A 19,996-nucleotide genomic window follows, 5' to 3' on the forward strand; every position below is an offset into this window, starting at 1 on the left:
TGTGCTGTGGAGCAAACTGTGAGAGCTTGGGTTGCCCTGTTGTCACTGAACAGCCAGCAACACCTCATGTGCTCTGCACAAAGGTTCCCTGGTTAGGAGGACACTGACTGATGCTGGTAGCAGTGATGGGCCTGCATCTCAAAAGGTGAATGTTTCAAAATGGGCTTTGGGATACGCTTCAGGCTGTCTTCAAATTGCTCTTCTGGAAGTTTGAAGCGCTTCCTTTTCTGCTTTGCTGCATCCCACAGATGCAATAACCATGAGGATATCAGAAGGGTGAATTCTGCCCTCGGCTGCCCCAGTTGGAGGGTGGGGGGCACCCCCTCAGGGCTCTGCTCCCTGTGGGTGCATATTTGAAAAGTGTCTGTCACTGCTTTCCACCAGAGCTGTTTGTGAAGGTCATAAACATCCTGATGTTGTGTGGCTCCTTCCTGGGAATAAAAGTCAATAAACATTCTATAGTTTCTGCTTCTTAAATATGAAACTGCCTGTTAATGGAATAAATGCACCTAAAGCATGAACTTCAGGCTCTTTGGCATCCCAATCGACCAACTGTTTTCTTAACTCCAAAGTTTCTAGGAAAGAAAAAAAAAAAACATCTTCAACTCTCTTCCGTCTTCCTCACCCCAGAAGACTTTCTTAGGAAGGAAATTTCCATTAGGTTTCCAGTCTCATTCAGGCACAGTGATTTCCCATCAGCTGCTGAAGTATCATCTCCCTTTCTGGTTTGGGTGGAGGAGATGTTATGTTCCTTTTCCTTTTTTTTGCAGGAGTGTGAGGGCATTCTGTTCCTCTCCCTGCTTTTGGGACCCTGTATGGAAACACAGTTATCTGGAAATGGGAGTGTGTGTGCCAGCTGTTTGGGGAGCCCTTTCTTGTACAGGAGGACAGTAAAACTGAGACTCTGGCGGAATGAGAGGTGTAGGGGTTTTTCTAGCACAAAGTCTTGTGGAAAACTAGGGACTGATCAACAAATATTTCTAGTATGAGTGTAAAGATGAGTGCAGTATCCAGAAAAACTTAGTCTGAATATACATGGTATAAAGTATATTTTGTTTGGGTGTCCCCACTGATTCCGGTTCAATGTACCCATTATAAGGTAAGATACTAGTTTTCTTTTTTTATGAATTGTCTGGTAGAAGAATGGAGCTGACAGTTTTGGCAAAGGTGGTGGGTTTGTGGTCTCCAGGTCAGGAGATATGAGTGTTCCACACTTCCCAATAAAATGGAAATTGTTACCAAAAAATTGCCAACAGGGCTGGCAGCTCTCAATGTCTTGGACTTCTCTAAATGCTGAAGTGGAAGCAGTGATGGGAAAAGTTGCAAAATTTTTCTCTAGCTCATATGGATACAAAGGAATACTACTACAAATGTGGCTTGTTTTGGTGTTGGTTGTTTTTTAGGGTTCGGTTTGGTTTGGTTTGGTTTGGTTTGGTTTGGTTTTGAGAGATAAAGAAATTATCTGGCCTTCTTGTTGTTTTTGTAATTTGTCAAGAGTGAGATTTGTATGTAACCCACAGACACTGCAGACAGCCTCAGATGCTGAGAGGGAGGACTTTGTGGTGAAATGACAACTGGCTGACAATCTAATGTCAGAGGCACCACTGACATTTTATTTTCAAATAGGCCTTCCAGTTCATAAGTTGCTATTGTACCAAAGAACAGTGGTTTGTGCTTCCTTCTTTGACAGATAGTGATTCTGGCTTGTTTGGTAACAGTGGAAGGAAGATTGTTCCAAAGAGATGGTGTTGGTACTTTGCTTTCTGGACCAGAACAAATTGACTTATTTTTAGATGGGTCTTGATGTGGTTTGAGCTGCCAGTATACTTCAGGAATTTGTTTTGCATAGTTTTCCCAGCAATATCTAACCTCTGACTTCTAGAAGTGTAATACAATATACATCCTAGATAAAAGCATCACAGTGATAATGCCACTTGGAATCAGAGTGAAAGTTTTGGAACAAATGGAAAGACTTCTTAGAAAGATGCTACAGCTTGTACTTGCAAAAGCGTTGATGAATTATTATGTAGTGATATCCTTACTTTTATTAGGTAAGATCTTGAAACTATGAGTTGTATGTAAATAAATCAAAGTTGTTCTTACTGAGAATTACGAATGGAGTAATGGCCTAAAAATTAAATACAAGATTATCTGGATGTACAAAGTGTTTGGCTGTACACGGAACAGTCAACATACTGCCAAATCACATTGTGCCATTGAACATGGAGGGTCATGAGTATTTTTGTCAGGGCAGCTTATGATTAAGAATGGTGAAATCCACTTTGGATGGCTTTTTTTCTGTTTGTAAGAAGCTAAGTAGGTTTGGTTCTGTTGGTTTGGTTTTGGGTTTGTTTTTTTGGGGTTTTTTGTTGGTGGTGGGTTTTTTGTATTTAACAGAATCTGCTATTAAGTTTTGTCTTGACAGCTGGAATCTATTGCTGATGAGAATATTGCTAGTGTGCTTTCTGCATGTAAAAAATGTCTTCCTAAACATATCCTGTATTTGGATCTCTGTTGGTATCTATTAACGAGATTGTAGATGCCTTAAATAAAATCTGACTGATTAATATGCACACTAAGAGGGATGCCTCAGATATGAAGTTATGTTCAATTTTGCAGCTTGTAGGAATTTTGGAAGACAATTTCGGATCAACTTGGGTGAAAGCTCTAAAAAATTTTCAGAATTGCCATCAAGCCAGCACTGCCAGATGGGGTCAGAGCCTTGGGTTCACGGTGCCTTCTGCCATTTTTGCAGATCCCCTGCCTGTTGCAAGTTGATTTAGTATCTTGGAACTGCAATGAAAGGTAACTGCACCTTGTTGAGTGCTCAGCCATGTACTGAAGCCTTGAGGCAGCTGGTTAACTGCCAGTGACTAGAGAATACTTCCATCAGGCCTATTAAACTTCATGAATGCCGTGTTTGCTGAGCATTGTTGCAGCTGGACAGCTGAGCTTAATGAAGCAGTAGTTCTTAAAAATGATTTTAAGGAAGCAGTTACTGGTCACAGTGGTTTTTACTTGTTTGGTTTTTTGCTTGGTGGTTTTTTTTTTTTTTTAAATTTGCACACTATCTCTTATGGTCCAGGTTTTTGATTCGCGTGTGTTTCCAAACCACTTAATTAGCATCCAGTTACAAATGAAGAGTTGGAGAACGCATGAGATTCCCACTTAACTCCTGTTTGAAGTTAGACTGAAGAGACATTTTTTAGTTGCACAAATGTTTGCATCAGTGATGCTAAAACAGAGAACTCTCTATGGGGGGGTCCCATTAAACTCCCTTTCTATTCTTTTAATTCTTGGTTTATCTTCATTACTTTTAGATAGATGTTTTGTAAAATGAGTGTGTTTGTGGATGTGTTAAATATGTCAGCTTCTCATCTATTGAGATGCTTTAAAGAGAGAAGGGAAGAACTTTGAGGGGAGTGAGCCAGGACCTCTGCTGTCGAAAATAGACAGGGCTGTTTGCAGTGGCAGAGAATTTACTGCAGTGCCAAAGAGCAGGAAGTGGGTTTAGAAAAGGAGTGAAAAGGTAGTAAATGTATTTAAGACAGAGGGAGACTAAATAGTTTTACATGAAGCAAACGTAAAAAACTTCTTTACATTGAAAATGTTTGCATTAATGGAAAACATAAAATAAAAATAGAAGACAAAACTACTGATTTTAAATAGCCAGAATGCTGTTATGTCTTGAAGGTCCATATAGCTGTGTCTTCATTATTACTTAGATTTGTGAAAAGTTGGTAGTCTCACTGGACCTGTATCAACGTTTTGGTCTTTTCCTTTCCCTTGACTGGTTTTTCACCTGATGCTGAACACAAGTAGTCAGCTGATGATGGTGCTCACTGCCTGCATTTAGATTTATTTCTGTAGTTGTAGTGCTTCTGGAGTGATGCTTACAAATGGAGAGATGGAAATATTTCTTTAGATTGTCTTTGGTGTTAATGATGCTCCTTCAGTTCCTGTAAATGCCAAGATAATTATGCTGAGAGCCAAGGCTGGTGCTTGGCAAAATTACTATGGAAATTGCTCAACAAGGGTGGTGGAAGGCCTCAGAGAGCTTACTGTAGCAGGATCCGAAAAGGGGAGTGTGGGAAAGAGGGACTGGAGTCCTCAGTCTCATGTGCCCACAGCCCCAAGAGGTCTATGTTGTCCCCTAAGGGCAAGTAGCTAGTAGAAGATGTAATTCATGAGGGAAAACTATCGAAGTATTCAAGGAAACCACCTTGTGAGTGCACGTGGATGGACCTTCCAAAAAAATTATTACCAGAAAGAAGTGACTAGTGATATCAAAATTGTCTCCATTACTGAGTTTATAAACACTTCTGGTAAATAAGAGGTTAATAACTCTGTTTATAGTAAGAAAAGACCCCTGCCCTAGGGATACACACACTTCACTGTACCCGGATAATCCCTGGAGCAAGGAGGTTTAAGGTAATTTGTGGTGCAGCTGTCCTTTTCTGGAACATGAGCAAATTCTCCTGCACATGGTCAGCTGCGAGAACAAATGTCTATAGCAAATGAAAAAACAAGATGTTCAGTCACAGCCTTCTGCACTTCCAAGAGGGGCACGTGAGCTGGGCTGTTCCTCCTGCCTGAATCAAACTCCACAGCACGAAAGGGTTTAGTGTGCGGCTTATGGCCAAGTGGAAGCAACGTGTCAGCGGTGAGGGAGGAATGCTGGTGATGGAAACCCAAGTGATTGACATACAGTGGCCATAAAGTCATAGTAAATCTATTGTTTTGCCAGAAGGAAGCAGGATTAGAAAATGTATAATCATTACAATCCTGCACTATACAGCATCAAGTGACGGTTGCTCCAGCGGTGCTGGTGTGGCTCATACTTGGCTTAATCCCAACAAAGTCTCTACTTGGGTGAAATTTTCATATGGCTCCATGTGGTTCAAGCCATAGTCATTTGTATATTTTAGCCAAGAAACGCCTCTATGGCACAGCGGAATTTAGCTCAGTAGTTTTAAGGAGATACTTTCTCTGTTTTGTTGCTGCAGACACCCCCCATAATGCCAGTGGCAAGTTTAAAAACCATGATCTGGGAACTGATTCTCAATTAAACTATATACAAAATTCTAACTAATCAAGAGAAGAAGGATCCACATCTCTGGTAAAAATATCTTTTATCTACAAAGAAGTAAAAGTAAAAATAGAAAAGAAGGTCCTTAACAGCTAGAGGCCAAACTTGCTCCTGATCTAACAGAGCTGAAGGAAAAAGTTGAATTTCACAGAATTCTGAGTGGCCTGAAGATGATTAAGGGGTAAATATAAATGCAATCACACCTTCAGTTCCTTACTGACAAACAAAACAGTGGAGATACCCAATCCTATTGCATTTTTTAAAAACACCTCTTTAGCATCCTCAAAACCAAAGACAATCTAAAGAAACGTTTCCATCTCTCGTTTTGTAAACATCACTCCAGAAACACTACAACTACAGAAATACAGAACTTCTTAATTCCTTTCTGGTTTACACTATATTCAGAGCTGAGATAACTGTGAAATGGCATTGGCTACCTAAGGAGTGCACCTACCAGTGCACTAGCTGATGTGGGGTTGGGAACGTGCTTCTGGAATACAGCCTGCAGCTGCTCAGGGAATGCCTGACAATGGTCATTCAATCTTCTTTCCTAAAGAAGGTGGAGAAGTTTGATAAACCAAAGGCTTTAGTCAAAAGAAGTGACATATTGTATATGTAGTGAAATTATCTCATAGCTGCTTCTTCTTCTTTTTTTTTTTTTTTATTTAACAGGAACATTTTTAGCTAGAAGACCAAATCCATAAGTCTCTGGTGTGTGTTTATGGCTACCCTGAGCTGTAAATAGGAGGGTTTTGTGTTGAATGTGGCCAGTACTTATCCTCTGCTTAAGCAAGTTAGGGCTGTCACAGATCCTGTGAAGACTGAAAATACTGGGGGTTTGCATAGGATTTTAAGAGTTTGAAAAATCACTCTCTCAGTCTACAGTGAAAAAAAAGCAATGAAACTTTCTGTTAAGGAAAACTTTGAGTAAGTTATTAAACTGTTTTGTTTTAGCAAAAAACCTCCAAAATGTTTATATTTGAGTTACTTTTTGCTATTCATACTATCTGGATCAGTAAAACTGGAAGTTCCCTTGTACTTTTGAAGTAAAATTAAATATTACTCCTTCCTAGGAAGCTGAAACAAGATATTTTGATGTGAATTAAGTTTAAGCATCTTAACACCATTCTGTGTTGTCAGATTTACATTTTTTCCCCAATGCCTTGACTTTAAAATATCCATGAGTTAAAATGAGAAATAGACAAGATGGACTTTTTTGAATGAATTTTAGCCACAGTTGGGCTTTTTTCCTGGAGTGAAAAGCTGACAACATGAGCAGTACATGATGAGGACCTCATGAAGTGATGTGTTATTTTGGTTTTTTATGGGGTGGGAATACATGTCTTGAAGATAAAGCTGCAATATCTCAGTCACTTGATTTAGGAGAGAGCTTGATTTTGCATTAAATGGTTGTACTTCATGTATCTTAGTTTCGAAGTTTATCTTTCAGTTTTTCTTTGTTTTTCAGTCTGTCATTCATAGTTTGGGATAAGGAACTTCTCTTATTATTTACTTCAAGGGCACACAGAGCAAATCCTTTGTTTAAACTGGGTTATATTGGGTGTATACCAGCATAAATCTGGATCTGGGCTTTTGGAAAAGTCGCTTGACTTCTCTCCTGCCCTTTGACCTCTCTTTAAAATGGAGCCACGGTTACCTGCTCCACTAAAAAATTCCAAAATGGCAGGAGCTATTGAGATCCTTGACTGGAAGGTGGAAGGGAAGAATCAGGCTTTAAATTAATTATTCTCATAGGCACGAAAGCCCTGAATGAGTGAAATGACAAAAAAAGCAGAGAAGGAGAACTGGAAGTAACCATAATTCATCCCAGGGTTTTTGCAAGCAGCTAAGCACCGCTGAGGTGATGCTGGGAAGGGTTAACTCAGGAGCAGCTGGCCACCAGCGCTTGGTCCTTATCTCACTCTTATCCTCTGCTATTAACTAGCCACAATTACAGACCATATCGGTTACTGCCATCTGTTTTTTCATGGGGCGTTGGTCGGATTGCAGCCAACAAAGGGGATTAGGGGGAGAAAGGCAGAAATGACAAAACGCCTCTGCGGCGCTGGGGCGCTGCGCTGGGGTCCCGCGTGCGGCTGGTGCCTGCCACCATCCCCGACAGCTGCGCAGAATTAAGCGTAAAGATAAACTGTGAAGGCAGTTTCAAAGCTGCTGCAAAGGAAATGCATTTCTGCTTGCAGTTGTAATGCAGGGGCTGTGCAGGGAGAATTAAAGTGTGAAGCAAAGGTGGTCAGTGGTGGGGTGTGTTTTGGGTGACTTTTAGCTTCTGGTGTGGGTTGTTACTGGTGGGGTCAAAGTCCCTCAGCCTCAAGCAAACAGCAACAAAAAGGTGGATACTGGGTATGCTGAATAAGAGGGGAAAACAACCTCAGACTGTTGTTGGAAATACCTCTTCAACGCTTATTTCTGCAGTAAAAATCGCCATCTGGGCTCTCGCTAAAAGCAAAGGCGTGCAAATCGGGGAGCGCTTCAATTGCCAAAGAGTGTGACCAGGGAAGGCAGCATAATTCAGTCCTGATTATCAATCCTTTTAGAAAAAATAAGACTTTTGACAAATATTAATTGACTGCAATGCTGTTTTTCTAAACTTCCCAAATGTTAGACCATCGGGCAATAATGCAAGAAAGGAAAAGTTTTCAGAGTGATACCAGGGATTCAAGAATCATTACAGCTCAACAGCTGTACTTTGATTCCAAATTTTACTAGGACCAGATTAATTAAATTATTCCAAAGTATGATATACTGCCAAAATAAGGTCCTCTGGCTTTTATTATTTTTGGTAAATTAAATTAAGGGTAATACAGATTTTAATGTTGGAAAATTAATTCTTAACTAATATTTAATATCCTTTCTTAATTTTTCATTAATACATGATAGTCAATATTCTAAGGATTAACATCAGTATAGGAACAAATCTAATTATTTATAACACACAAGTTAGAGAAATAACTAGAGGTGCCTTGTACTTGGAAAGCTACTCCTTTCCCTCTTTCTGTTCCTGATAAACTTGAGTAACAAATGGAATAGGGCAAAATCACGTTGTTATGCCTTTTGGCTTTTTCATTATTTCATGTCAGTTGATGCTTTTTGGATCAGGGACTGATGAGACACTGATGCCCATAATGTGATCTGTGCTCTAGATTTGGGGGGAGTGGGATAAGTTTTTGCTGTGGGATTTATTTTCCTCTGTAAATGCCTGCTGTTTTACTTACTGTTGGGAATAAGATGAACATGTATGAAAAGTAAATTTAACCTGATGCTGCAAGTCAGGTTGTTGAGGTTGGTGTTGAGAACACTACTGTGTTCTGTATTTAAGTAAGGATAGATCCCTACTGTGTATTAGCAAATATTGAGACTTGCCTGCCTGCCATATTTTTAACTGAAGGATGTAATAATCTAGGTCTTCACATCAACTTTCCTTCTTGCTACTATATGAGTCCAGGTAATTGCTGAAATAATGTGTTTATTTTTATGTTGCTGAATTATCTTATTACTATTTCCATGCCCAAATTGGATGTAAAGTAGCTCAACATTCATATAAAAATGTTCAGGTAGGCTGAGAGTAACCTTTTACACCTACGTGCATAAGTGAAAGCCGATGTGTCCCTTGAGACTCAAGGTTAATCTGTCAACAGAAGTCATAATGTAATAATAATATTTTCCACCTGTTGAAATCAACTTCTTAATTTTAAAACTTTGTACTTTCATTTCTTGACTATTTATGTAGAAACACTAGTGTGCCCTTCACTTACTAAAAAGCACACAGAGGAATATTGGCACCATATCTCTTTAGCTCCTGGAACATATATGTCTCTGTCAGAATTTCTTTCAGCATGATTAAAAGATGTGAAAAGCTTTGCACAGAAACTTATACTATGTACCCAAGTGCATGTCTCAGTCTTCTATTGTATCCAAGACTGAAATTCAAACTCTTCAAACATTTTTTTCATATTCACCTATCTAATGCTTGCTCTCTTAAATGCCTCCAGCTATGCAAGGCCTTGCATTCCAGAGCTTTGTTGTACAGTGGAAATATCAAACTCTTGAATACAAGAAAGAACATGACTATGTGATGGTTCACGGTCTGCCTGACAGTAATAAACAATAAAAGCTGTCCACTCCTTCAGTTTTTTACTGGAACTTTCACTTGAAAAAGGCAGAAATTAAGAAAAAAAATAGTTTGTGGAAAGAGACACAGGTATACACTTGGTTAACTCAGGTATGAAAAATAAAGTCAAAAAAATTATGTTCAATAATTTCAAGTCTGTTCTTGTTCGTATTTGAATTTCCTCTACATAGATTTGGGTAAAGGGTTTAGTACAATTGCAGCTAGTCAGTGAAGACAACACTTGAAAACTTTTACCTCTTGGAGCTATATTAGGCACTTCTGGGCCCAAGTTGGCTACCTATGTCACCCAACTTGTCACCTGTGGTCTCCAGGGCTATGTTTTAATCTTTGTGCCAAATTAAATTTTTCAGAAACTTAGAGATGAAAAATATCAATTACTTTTGCCTGAAACTTGTAATTCTCTCTGTTCATGTTATAAATGTTTGCTAAATGCCATGGATTTTTCGCCTGTTTAATATATTCTTTCCTATGAAAAAACCCACTAGTTTTAACTTCTGTATTATCTTCTAAGTTATGCAAAGAGTTCATACCCAAAACGTTTATATACCCACACCATGGTAAATATCAATTATATAAATATTTCTTGGCCTTCGCTTTGGTCCAGCAAAAATGACAACTCACAGAGAAAATCACAGAATATGCCAGTAATTGGTTTCAGTGCAGCTTGACAAATAGACCTGCTTGTTTTGGGGTTTTGGAAGATTTTTGCTGTTGGAAGGACTTGGTCATGTTTGTGATACGTTTCCGTGGGGGCAGAGGTGACTACCTTGGCCACAGCACAGCTGTCTTTCTGGGGTGTAGGAGTGGCTTTCCTTGGCAGTTGATGCTCCAAAGTCTTTAGGGTTTACACTGGGGGACACCTGCGGAGCGGGAGAATGGAGGTCAAGTCATGGCAGAGTTGTTTTGGCTGTCAGGGCGGCATGTTGTGCCCTCCCCCCAAGGCAGAGCAGGGTGGATATGAAGATCCAGTGCTGCCCAGTGAACTGCTGATGAGCAGGGAATAAAAAGCGGCCGGTGGTCCCTGTCACAGGGAGCCAGGCTGAGCCATCGGTGCTCACTGGGGAGAGGCAGAACCAATTAATGCCTGTGCTGCTTCGTGGGTGGCAGCATCTCACAGCCATGGGCTTATGGTTGGCGTGGCAGGGTGAAAATGATTTGTGAGTGACTAGAGAGTTCACTGGTGGAAATGATTTGTGAGTGCCTAGCGAGTTCATGGCTATTACCACTCTCCCTAACAAGATGTTTTGTAACTTCATGTTGTGTGTACGGAGCTGCAGCTCCTCCAGTGACTCTGCCCAGAGCGAGTGATGGCACTGCGTGGAGGAAATCAATAGTGGTGAATGTGTGGTATGGTCTCATGCATTTATTATTTACCTGTGTTCTAGCTCCCTGGTCCCACAGCAAGAGAGGAGTAAGTTTTCTTGCAGTGAAATCAAACCATGGAAGGTGCTGTGGACCTGAACGCAGTCTGTACTGCCATAGTTCATATGAGTGGTGGGGAGAAGTATAGTTGGGGGAGGAAAATGTGAGCTGAAATAATGTTCTTTTTTTGCTTTTCCTGGGAAGGCACACAGGGCAGCATTGGTCACAGGTGAAACGTCTTTACCATCAGCCTTGAGCAGGACCTGTGGCCTTGGAGCAGACACAGAGTTGGGCAACTGCTGCAGGTCCATGTGGGCCAGGGAGAAGATATCCATGTTTAATATGACACTCGGTGTTAGCCAACCTCCTTACAACCTCTCTGGTTGTAAGGAGACCAGAACTTCCACAAGTCATGGATCATGAAATAGGATCTCTCCTCACCTCAGTGAAGATATCTGGTTACTTCTCCAGAAGATGACATGGACTGGTGTTGCACATTGCAAGATAGATGGGGCTGAGCCTGACTCCCCCTCCCCCCCTTCATAAATGTTTAATGCCTCTTGACTAGGGGCAGTCACTTCTAAAATGCAGAAGATGTGTGGTTTTAGGCTGAAACCAATGGATTTATTTCCAATTTATCCTGTAGGCATGTAGACACTCCAGACTCTGTTTCCTGGTGGTAGGCAAAAGAAACCTCATTAATTTCATCTTTCAAAACACTTTTTCATGATCTTTTTGATATTTAAAGCAGTCTTTGATTTAAAAAATACATTCAATTTGTTTATAAATATTACTACATTGCTAAGGACATCAGATTGCAATATATCTAAAATCTCTCACTACTGGAAAAATGAATGTACACTTGTGAAACCTAATGGTAAAAATATGATATAATAGAATAAGTTCACCTTACGTTTGTCTTTTAAAAGTCTTCTCAAATGTTTATAAATGATCTTAAACAACAGAAACAGCAGTTTGAATTCAATATGAAAGCTGAAGCTGGGTTTCAAACTGAGTCTCACTTGGATTCCTTTTTAATCTACTCTCATAATTGACTTTCCACATGAGGAAGGAAGTGAATGTTTCTTTATCCCCATTTTTGATTTTTTTTTCTGAAATACTAATACCAGCTAAAATGATGAATGTATTTCATAAAACTGATCTCAGCTTGAGACCTGCAAATGATGTGGCTTTTAGGAAATCCCTGCGAAGGTTAAGTAATTTATATGGTTAGAAGCTAGTTTTTCTGTTTTGTGGTGTGTTTTCATTTGGGGTTGTTTTTTGCTATCATAGTGAGCAATAGGGGTATGTTAATTACGTGGTAATACGAAGCAGTTTCTTCAGATTCAGAGCCAAATGCAGAGATTGTGGAGGAGGATTCATTGGAGGCAATGTGGACTCTGCCCTGGACACTTTATTTGGATGAGTCTGGTTGGGCGCATCAGTGTAAGGATGAACCAGATGCACAAGTAATTCAAGCATTTTATTAATCCCATTTTACAGCTATTTAGATGGTCAAGTTGCTATATAAAAAGAAAAGTAAATCCTTGCTCAAATAAAAATAACTCTTAACAGTGAAGCCTGAAAGAGAAAGTGTTTTCAATGAGTGTTGACAGCTTCAAGACTTTGAAGTGTAAGTTCATCCTCACTCACAACAGAGAAGAGAGTATAAATTAGACTAATCAAATCTGGTGGGAAAATTAACAACTGAAGGCTTTCAATCCAAAAAGGTTTAGGTAAATCAAAGCTTAACTCAAAATAAATAAATGTTTATCTAAAAGAAAAATGCTGTTAGAACCATTGACTTTCAACAGGGCAAAAGGTTTCACCTGTACATCTCTAGTAAATATTACTACTATAAAATAGCAAATAAAAGTAGGCTGTGGTTTCTATTCTAGTTGCTAGCAGGGCCTTGCATTATCTTTTGTGGTAGGAGTACCTAAAATTTTGTGACTTCTCCAATTTTTTCATGTTTGTTTTCTGCCTTGTGCTGTATGGCTGCAGCAAGGGCAACCTGTGGTTTCTGGCACTGATCCTGATCACACAGACTGTCTTTAACACTGCTTTTGAGACTACCTGCCTCTAATAATACAGCACATGGCATTTCTACGTGGTTTATGGTAAATTATAATATTTGTTAACACGGTGCTGTTTGTTTCATGAACTGACTCATCGCATGCTCTTGGCTTGATGTGCTGGGATGAAGTGATAAAGTTAAGGAGAAAGACATGGGGTAATGGTTTTAAACTAAAACAGAGTAATTTCAAACTACATATAAAGAAGAAATTTTTTTTTACCATGAGAGTGACTAAACACTGGAACAGGTTACCAGAGAGGTGCTAGATGCCCCATCCCTGGAAACATTCAAGGTCAGCTTGAATGGGGCTCTGAGCAAGCTGACCTAGTTGAAAATGTCCTTGCTTATCGCAGTAGTGTTGGACTAGATGACCTTTAATAGTCCCTTCCAAACAAAATGACTCTATGACGTAACAGATCCAGCATGTGGATGGGAAGAATTTCCTTCACATGCTTCATCCTATCTTCAAACAACTCTATTTCTAGGTATTAACGAGGAGACAGACAGTGAGATGAACCCTGAAAAAGTTCCTAAAAACTGCCATATTTACTAAATCCTTAGGAATCCCCTCTGTACTTGCATATTGCATGCTCCAGCAATGGTACAGACCAAGGCATTTCAAGAGGTCTGAGCAAAATGAAGGTGGCAGTGGTGCTGCATGAGGAGCTGATGACTGACAGGGTGAAATCTTTGCTCTGGAGCAAGGCTTCACAGTGAAACCTCGTGTAAATACAGGGCTGGAAACAACTCATGGCAGCCTTCACCCCTTGAAGGAAAGATATGAAACAAGAATGAGAAGTTGCTGTTTTCTTTGCTTGAATTAATTAAAACTTCAGATGGTAAAGCTTTAATTACATGTATTAGTCCCCCTGAAGAGATCACAAAAGCTATTGTTCCAGATTTAGCAATTCAGGGAGCACTTAACACAAAACATGGTGAAAAATGTATGTTTGGGGTTGTGGATTTTTTGGGGGGTTTTAGCTAAAGTGGTTTTATCTCATTCAGCTTCTTGGCATGGATGCAGTTAAGATAAAATAAAATAGACTCAAAAAACACCAAAGGTCCTGATTTTATTGGGCCTATACTACATGTTTGATTAGAAAAAACCTTTGCAGAACCAGAGGAGAAACCTTATAAAATGCATTTGGCTGTACAGTGCTCTTCTGGCTCATGACAGTGCAGCTTCACCCACGGATTTCTGCAGTGGGCCATTAAGGTGAGTTTTGTGCAACTGTGTGTGCTGTCAATGCTACCAAGTGCTCCACAGGTGTGTTCTGTGCCTCAGGGCAGTACAGTGATGCCCTAAGGGACCTTAAAGCCTTCACTGAACAAATCTTCCCAGATGGAGAGAAGGGTCCTATTGTGGCTCTTCGCAAAAACGTTGTCCAGTTAACATTACAAATAAATAAAATGTTATTTATTTCAATTTAGGTAATTTCTTAGTTAAAAAGGCAGCCAAGTTGAATATAAGGTAATCAGGACTCCTTTAAAAGCTTTGTCTTCTTCCCATTACCAGAGAACTCGCGAACAACAGAGACAGATTCTAAAAGGGTTTTTCACTATTTCCTGGGTTTATAGATCTTGACCTGGTTGTGCTTACAGTGACAAGACTAGAGTTTTTCTTATTATGGAGTTGGCATACTAAATTATTTCTACCTATGATCCATTTGCAAGTATGTTATGAAACAAAACACAAGTAGAAAGCTGGGGTGTAGCCTTCAGAAGTACAAGGAAATGGTTAAAGAAACCCTACCTCTTAAAGGAGATTTTGCTTCCTGTGCATTCTTGTAAAGCAGAAACTATGATAAATAAATAAATAAATAGCCCCAGACCAAACAGAATCCAAAAGTATGAGCATAAGATTTAGTGGGGCCAGCAGTTGCTCTTTTAAAAGATGTGTGGAGTTGAGGCATTTGCTTGCCCAGACAAGTAAAGTGCTGGGGATCTGCTAGTATTAGATAAGTTGCCACTAATACCATTATTTATAGTGTGGTACAAGCAAAATGACTTACTTCAACAGCCACTGCATAGGTGGGTAATATTTTTACACTCTGATGTTTCAGTGGCAAGTAACCAAAGAGGACTTGCATTAGTCATGGTGTGAGCAGCTAAAAAAAAAAAAAATCCTTCATCTCTTTCCTCTATTTCATCACTTATATAAGCAACACATTTCTGTGGATAAAGTTATAGTTTTTTCCTTCTAAAGATGTCACATAACTTTCAAAGAGCCCAGTGTTCAGCTTAACAGCTGCTCTTGCTTTTTTGAAACAGGGCTTCTTCATTCGTACAAAATGTAAGGGAAATATGTCTGCATAGCATCTGGCAAAGCAGTCAGTCCCCTGACCTCTTACTGGATAGGTAGGTGCCACCAGTATTTAGGTTACTTTGGAGCTTGTTTTATTCTTTGAAGAAGGGCTTTCTCCTTTGTGATAATTTTGAAGAATACTTATTCGTTGTTCCTCCATTAAGTGTTGAAAGTTAGAAAGTCTCAAAAATATGACACACAGCACACAGACAGAAGAATGACCAGTTACTCTTGTGCCAAACCTTTGCCTTTGGAGCTGTGCACTCACCTTTTCTGCTGGCAGGACTTTTGTATTCGTCTTTGACACCTGAATATGGTGGGGAGGGTAAATGCTGGGCCCTAGAGGAACGAGCTGCTTACAGGTTCAGGCCTTGAGCACTTAGAAGAGGGAAATGGGAGGAAATAGCAAACAAGCCAAAAAGTTTTTGAAAGCTCAGCATGGTGTGCCACTGCCCTAAACCTGGCTTTAAGTTATGCCTCGGCTGTTGTCAGTAGTAGTGACACGTGTTGCTATTTTCATGAGTGGGATAGCAAAATAGCTCAACTCATTACAGTAATATTTAGAAAAATCCTTTGTCATTGTTTATTGCTTGTATTTCAGCCTTTCGGGATTATGTCCAAGAAGAATACAAGTTTTAAACTGACATATTTTGGATTTGAGCAAGACAGGCCATGTTACATGTGTGTAGCAACTTTTGCTACTTCATCTTAGTGTGCAAGTATTTTAGCAATGTGGAGTTACAACAATGCTTTTGTCCTCTGCCACTGACTTTTTGAACAGGTCTCCTGACTCTCTTCGGAGTGTTAGACATCATCTAAGCTTTGCAAAGGAGAAATAAGCACCCCAGAAAGTGATGTTCCTCACTTCTGTATAATTTTCAGGTCTGTTCTTCCACCAGTTCACAACTCAGGTTCTAAATGGGAGTGAAAGTCTTCTCTGAATTTAAATATGGGACTAGTTTTCCCTCTTATTCTGAATTGTACTTGGACATCTTTGCCAAATATCTGTTGAGCCATGGCAATGTCAGTGTTTCTCGACGATGTGCTAAAATTTGCCCGGTACACCTTTTTTTTTATATATATATATTCTTATTTTTAAGATGAGGAATGTTAACATACAAAGATAAAATTCAGCAAAACGGTCTTTGCATCTTAGGCTAGAGCTGTGCAAATGCTCAGCTGGTGTCTTGCTACAGTCCTGCATTTTTCAGTGGATTTCTGACAACTTACCCCAGTGAAGGGCCTGCCCTTTCCTCCACAACTATCGAGTTACATTGACCAAGCGTTCCGCTTGCGACAGAAAAGTGCAGCAAATTATGATTAGTAACATCAGCTGAATACCAGCTCTGAAAAAAGCTTCAATTATATATTTATATTACTTATTTACAGGGAGTTAGAAACACTTTTAATCAGGTATTTTACTATACTCATGAAAATTAGTAGGCTAGTGTAAAGACTGCTTACACTATTAAACAAGGGCTGAGTGTACCAATACCTCATGACAGAGGGAGCTAAAATTGCGTATTAAATCAGGAAGAATGATCCAAGAAGCTGGAGGAAAGGACCAGGTGTAAAAAAATCCCCCCAAACCAAAACCAACCAACCAACCAATCAAAACCCCAAAAACCCACCCAATCTGATTTTGTAGCTGACTGGAAATAGTGTCTTCCTAAAGCTGATGACGTAGGAAAAGCATACAGGAGCTTAGGGCAGAGGTACCTCTCTGGCTTTACATCAGCAAAAAAGGGGTCCTTTGGGTGTCTGGACCTTTGTCACCTCCTCTTTGACTGACTGTCTCTGCCTTCAGCCACCCCACTCTCCAGGCTCTGTGGAAATGCTATTAATGGGGGGGCTAGAAGTCTGTTGTTTTGGGACACTTGGTGCTGAGTTTGTCATGATTAAGCAAATTACTTTTTTCTTCTTGGTCCTGGTGTGCCTAACCTGGGCTGCTCATGATTGCACTGTCTGTGGCTTTCTTGGGGAGGAGAAAATTATTAGTGGGAACTCAGCAGATAAAAACTTTAATCATTTTATGGTACAGGGTTTTTTCACTGCTTAAGTGGGGCGATGAAAAGAACGTGACGAACAGTTATGGATCTTATTCTTCCTTTCTCTGTGTTTTTAGTGGAGTTTAACTTCTTTAGATAAAATCCTGCATGTTTTAGCTTTTGACTACAGCCAAATCGATGGGACTCCTTGGTCCTAGATTTTGTACTAGGGAGGGAAGGCCTGCTCTCCTGCAGGTATTTGTGACAGTGCATTCTCTTCTCAGTGTCTTCTCTGCTTTGTGTAGACTGTCTGGCAGTGCTGCCGACTACCTTTGGGCAATAGATAAAACTGTGTGTGACTGTTGTTGTGGGTAGATGTATTTTTGTTTCATTTTTTTAATAGCAAGTTGTAGGATACAGCATTTTCACTGGCTTACAATGTGAGAAAAATTTCCAGGGCTCAGTTTAAAAGCCTCTGGGAGGGTTTTGCAATAGCTTTTTTTTTTTTCCTTAGGGAGGTTTAGGTATTTCAGCTATGATAGGACTGAATTTCATGCTCCTCTAATATCAGACATTATTACTTAAAATAGTTCCACCCCACTGTGGGCTGAGCCAGCTTCTCTTATGCTGCAGTGGACAGCAGCTCACCAGGAGAAGGGCAGTGCAGAGACATGCCTGAGGTGCTCAGGAAAAATCCACTCAAATAGCCATCTGCAGATGAAAGTTAGGGATTACTCACCGGAAAGATCAGTTGTTTAACCTTTAATAGCAGCTCTGGTGTGGTCTTTAACAGAGAAAGCCCCTTGCTTTCTACCAACCTTTCCTAACTAGTTATTTCTAGTCAAAGCAGCCTCTGATAAGAATTTGAGTTGTTCCTTTTAAGTTTTTCCTTAAATACTTCAGTCATCATAGAATGGTCTGGGTTGGAAGGGACACCTTTTGCCAGACCAAGGTTGCTCAGAGACTCATCCAGTCTGGCCTTGAACACTGCCATGGGTGGGGTATCCACAACTTCTCTGAGCAACTTGTTCCAGTGCCTCATAATAACTGAATTTTTACCTTTGTAGTAAAGGATTTCTTCCTAACATCTAATCTAAACCTACTCTCCTTCAGTATGAAGCCTTTCCCCCCACCTTGTCCTGTCACTACATGCTCCTGTAAAAAGTCCCTCTCCATCTTTTCTTACTGGAATTATTTACAAATGGCAGACCTAAGGCTTTACAGGCAGATAAAAAACCTGCTCTTTCCCTATCTCTAGAGTTATCAGGGAAGGCTTACGGAGCACATCCACATTTATACACTGAGGAAAACTCCACCACTCTGCCTCTTGAGATAAACATAATATGCAAACAATGTTTGTTAGATGTTCGCAGGACAGTCATGCATTGTGGGAGAAGGTGTTGCAAACACCTTTTGGTATTTCAATACCTTTTGGTATCAAAAAGCAAATAAATAGTCCCAGTCCAAGATCACTTTTGGGCCTGGGAACCGAAATCTCTCAGGAAGCTTTGGAACATTAAAACATATGAATATAAAGATCCTTCGAAGAAAGATTATCATAAAAAGCTCACTTTCTGTGGAATTTGGATAAAGGCAGAGATTTGCATTTGGCAAAAGTTATCCAGGCTCAGAGCAATGCGTGTTTCCACTGATTTCAAGATGACCACTTGCCCAGTGTTGCACATGATGCATCATCCCTCCCCGGGCAGGTACATCCTCCTCTTCAGTGGGTATTTTTCCACTAAAACAGACACAGCCCCATCTTATTGTCAAATGGAGACTGAAAGGGATGATGAGTGCTGCCCCAAAGCTAATGCACTCAAGGCTTATTTCAGGAATACAGGCTGGAGCTGGGATAACACCCAGGCTTGTAGCTGGGTATGGCCAGGGTTGTGTGTGGGCTCACTCCTGGCAGTGGCAGCCAGTAATGCCAGTGCATACCCAAGGAGTGCACATGGAAAGATAAAAAAAAAAAAAAAGGAATGTAGCTACAAACCTGCACTGTGAAGAATTAATTCTAGAAAGATTGTATCTGATTTGTATACTTGGTTGGATGAAAATGTCTTTAAAAAATATGTAAATCTAGATATAGTTGAGAGTCAAGCTGCAAATATGAATAAACTCCTTACTGTAGACAGCTACATCTATTTTTTTTTTGCATTTTAATGACTCAACTAAAGTTCCAGGTCTGAATTTTTACATTTTTACATTTGCTACATTTTTTTTCTGCAGAAATGCATAAAGGGATTTAACTTGTTTTAAAATAGAACTTATCTAGTTTTCAATCTAATATATATGACTTTTGCTGCTGTAGTCTCCATCAAAGATCAAGGCACCATTCCTGTAAGTGCTAAAGAGGTTGCTAAGAAATATATTGTTGCAGAGGCCTTACAGGGGCAAGGTGGTGGTTGCAAATGAAAGACAGCCCACTATTCCCTCCTCCCCACCAAAATCCAAGCCAAGACAATGTTGATGGGTAACTTCAGAGGAGTAAACAAATTGGCTGTTTCACCTGTGCCAGTGCTGATGCCTTAACTGCTGTGAAATGGAGGGAAATAATAATTTATTTTATTTCAAATATGCTTTTGGTGTTGGCTTCAGGTCCCTGCTCCATGGTGGAGTATCAGAGGTTTCACACTGACTCTCCATATCACGCTTTCTCTATTGTGCACTCCTACTTTTGTTAAATGAATCTGCCTCTTGCCTTTGAGAGTCTTGCTTGAGTTTTTAATTTGGTACAAGGGCTGTGAGTTCTATGTTGCTATTAAAGGAGTTGTTTTTGGAGCATTTAGCTAATCTCAAGTAGAATTAAAATAAGTATTCCAGTGACAGAGTTGTCTCTTAAGCACAGTGTGCCTGGCACCAAGAATATCAGCTGTGACATTGCTTCAGTCTAATTCTTCATACTGCCCTTTTGACATGTAACTTTTTCTGTACCAGTCTTGGAGGGTGGAAAAACAAAGCTTTGTTGTGAAGGTGACTGCACAACTACACAGAGTAGTGGTTTCAGCATGCTGCTGGCTGG

The sequence above is a fragment of the Empidonax traillii genome, unplaced genomic scaffold (assembly GCF_003031625.1).
Source record: "Empidonax traillii isolate 1590-97213 ecotype Southwest subspecies unplaced genomic scaffold, ASM303162v1 scaffold224:size737649, whole genome shotgun sequence".
In the NCBI taxonomy this organism is placed as follows: Eukaryota; Metazoa; Chordata; class Aves; order Passeriformes; family Tyrannidae; genus Empidonax; species Empidonax traillii.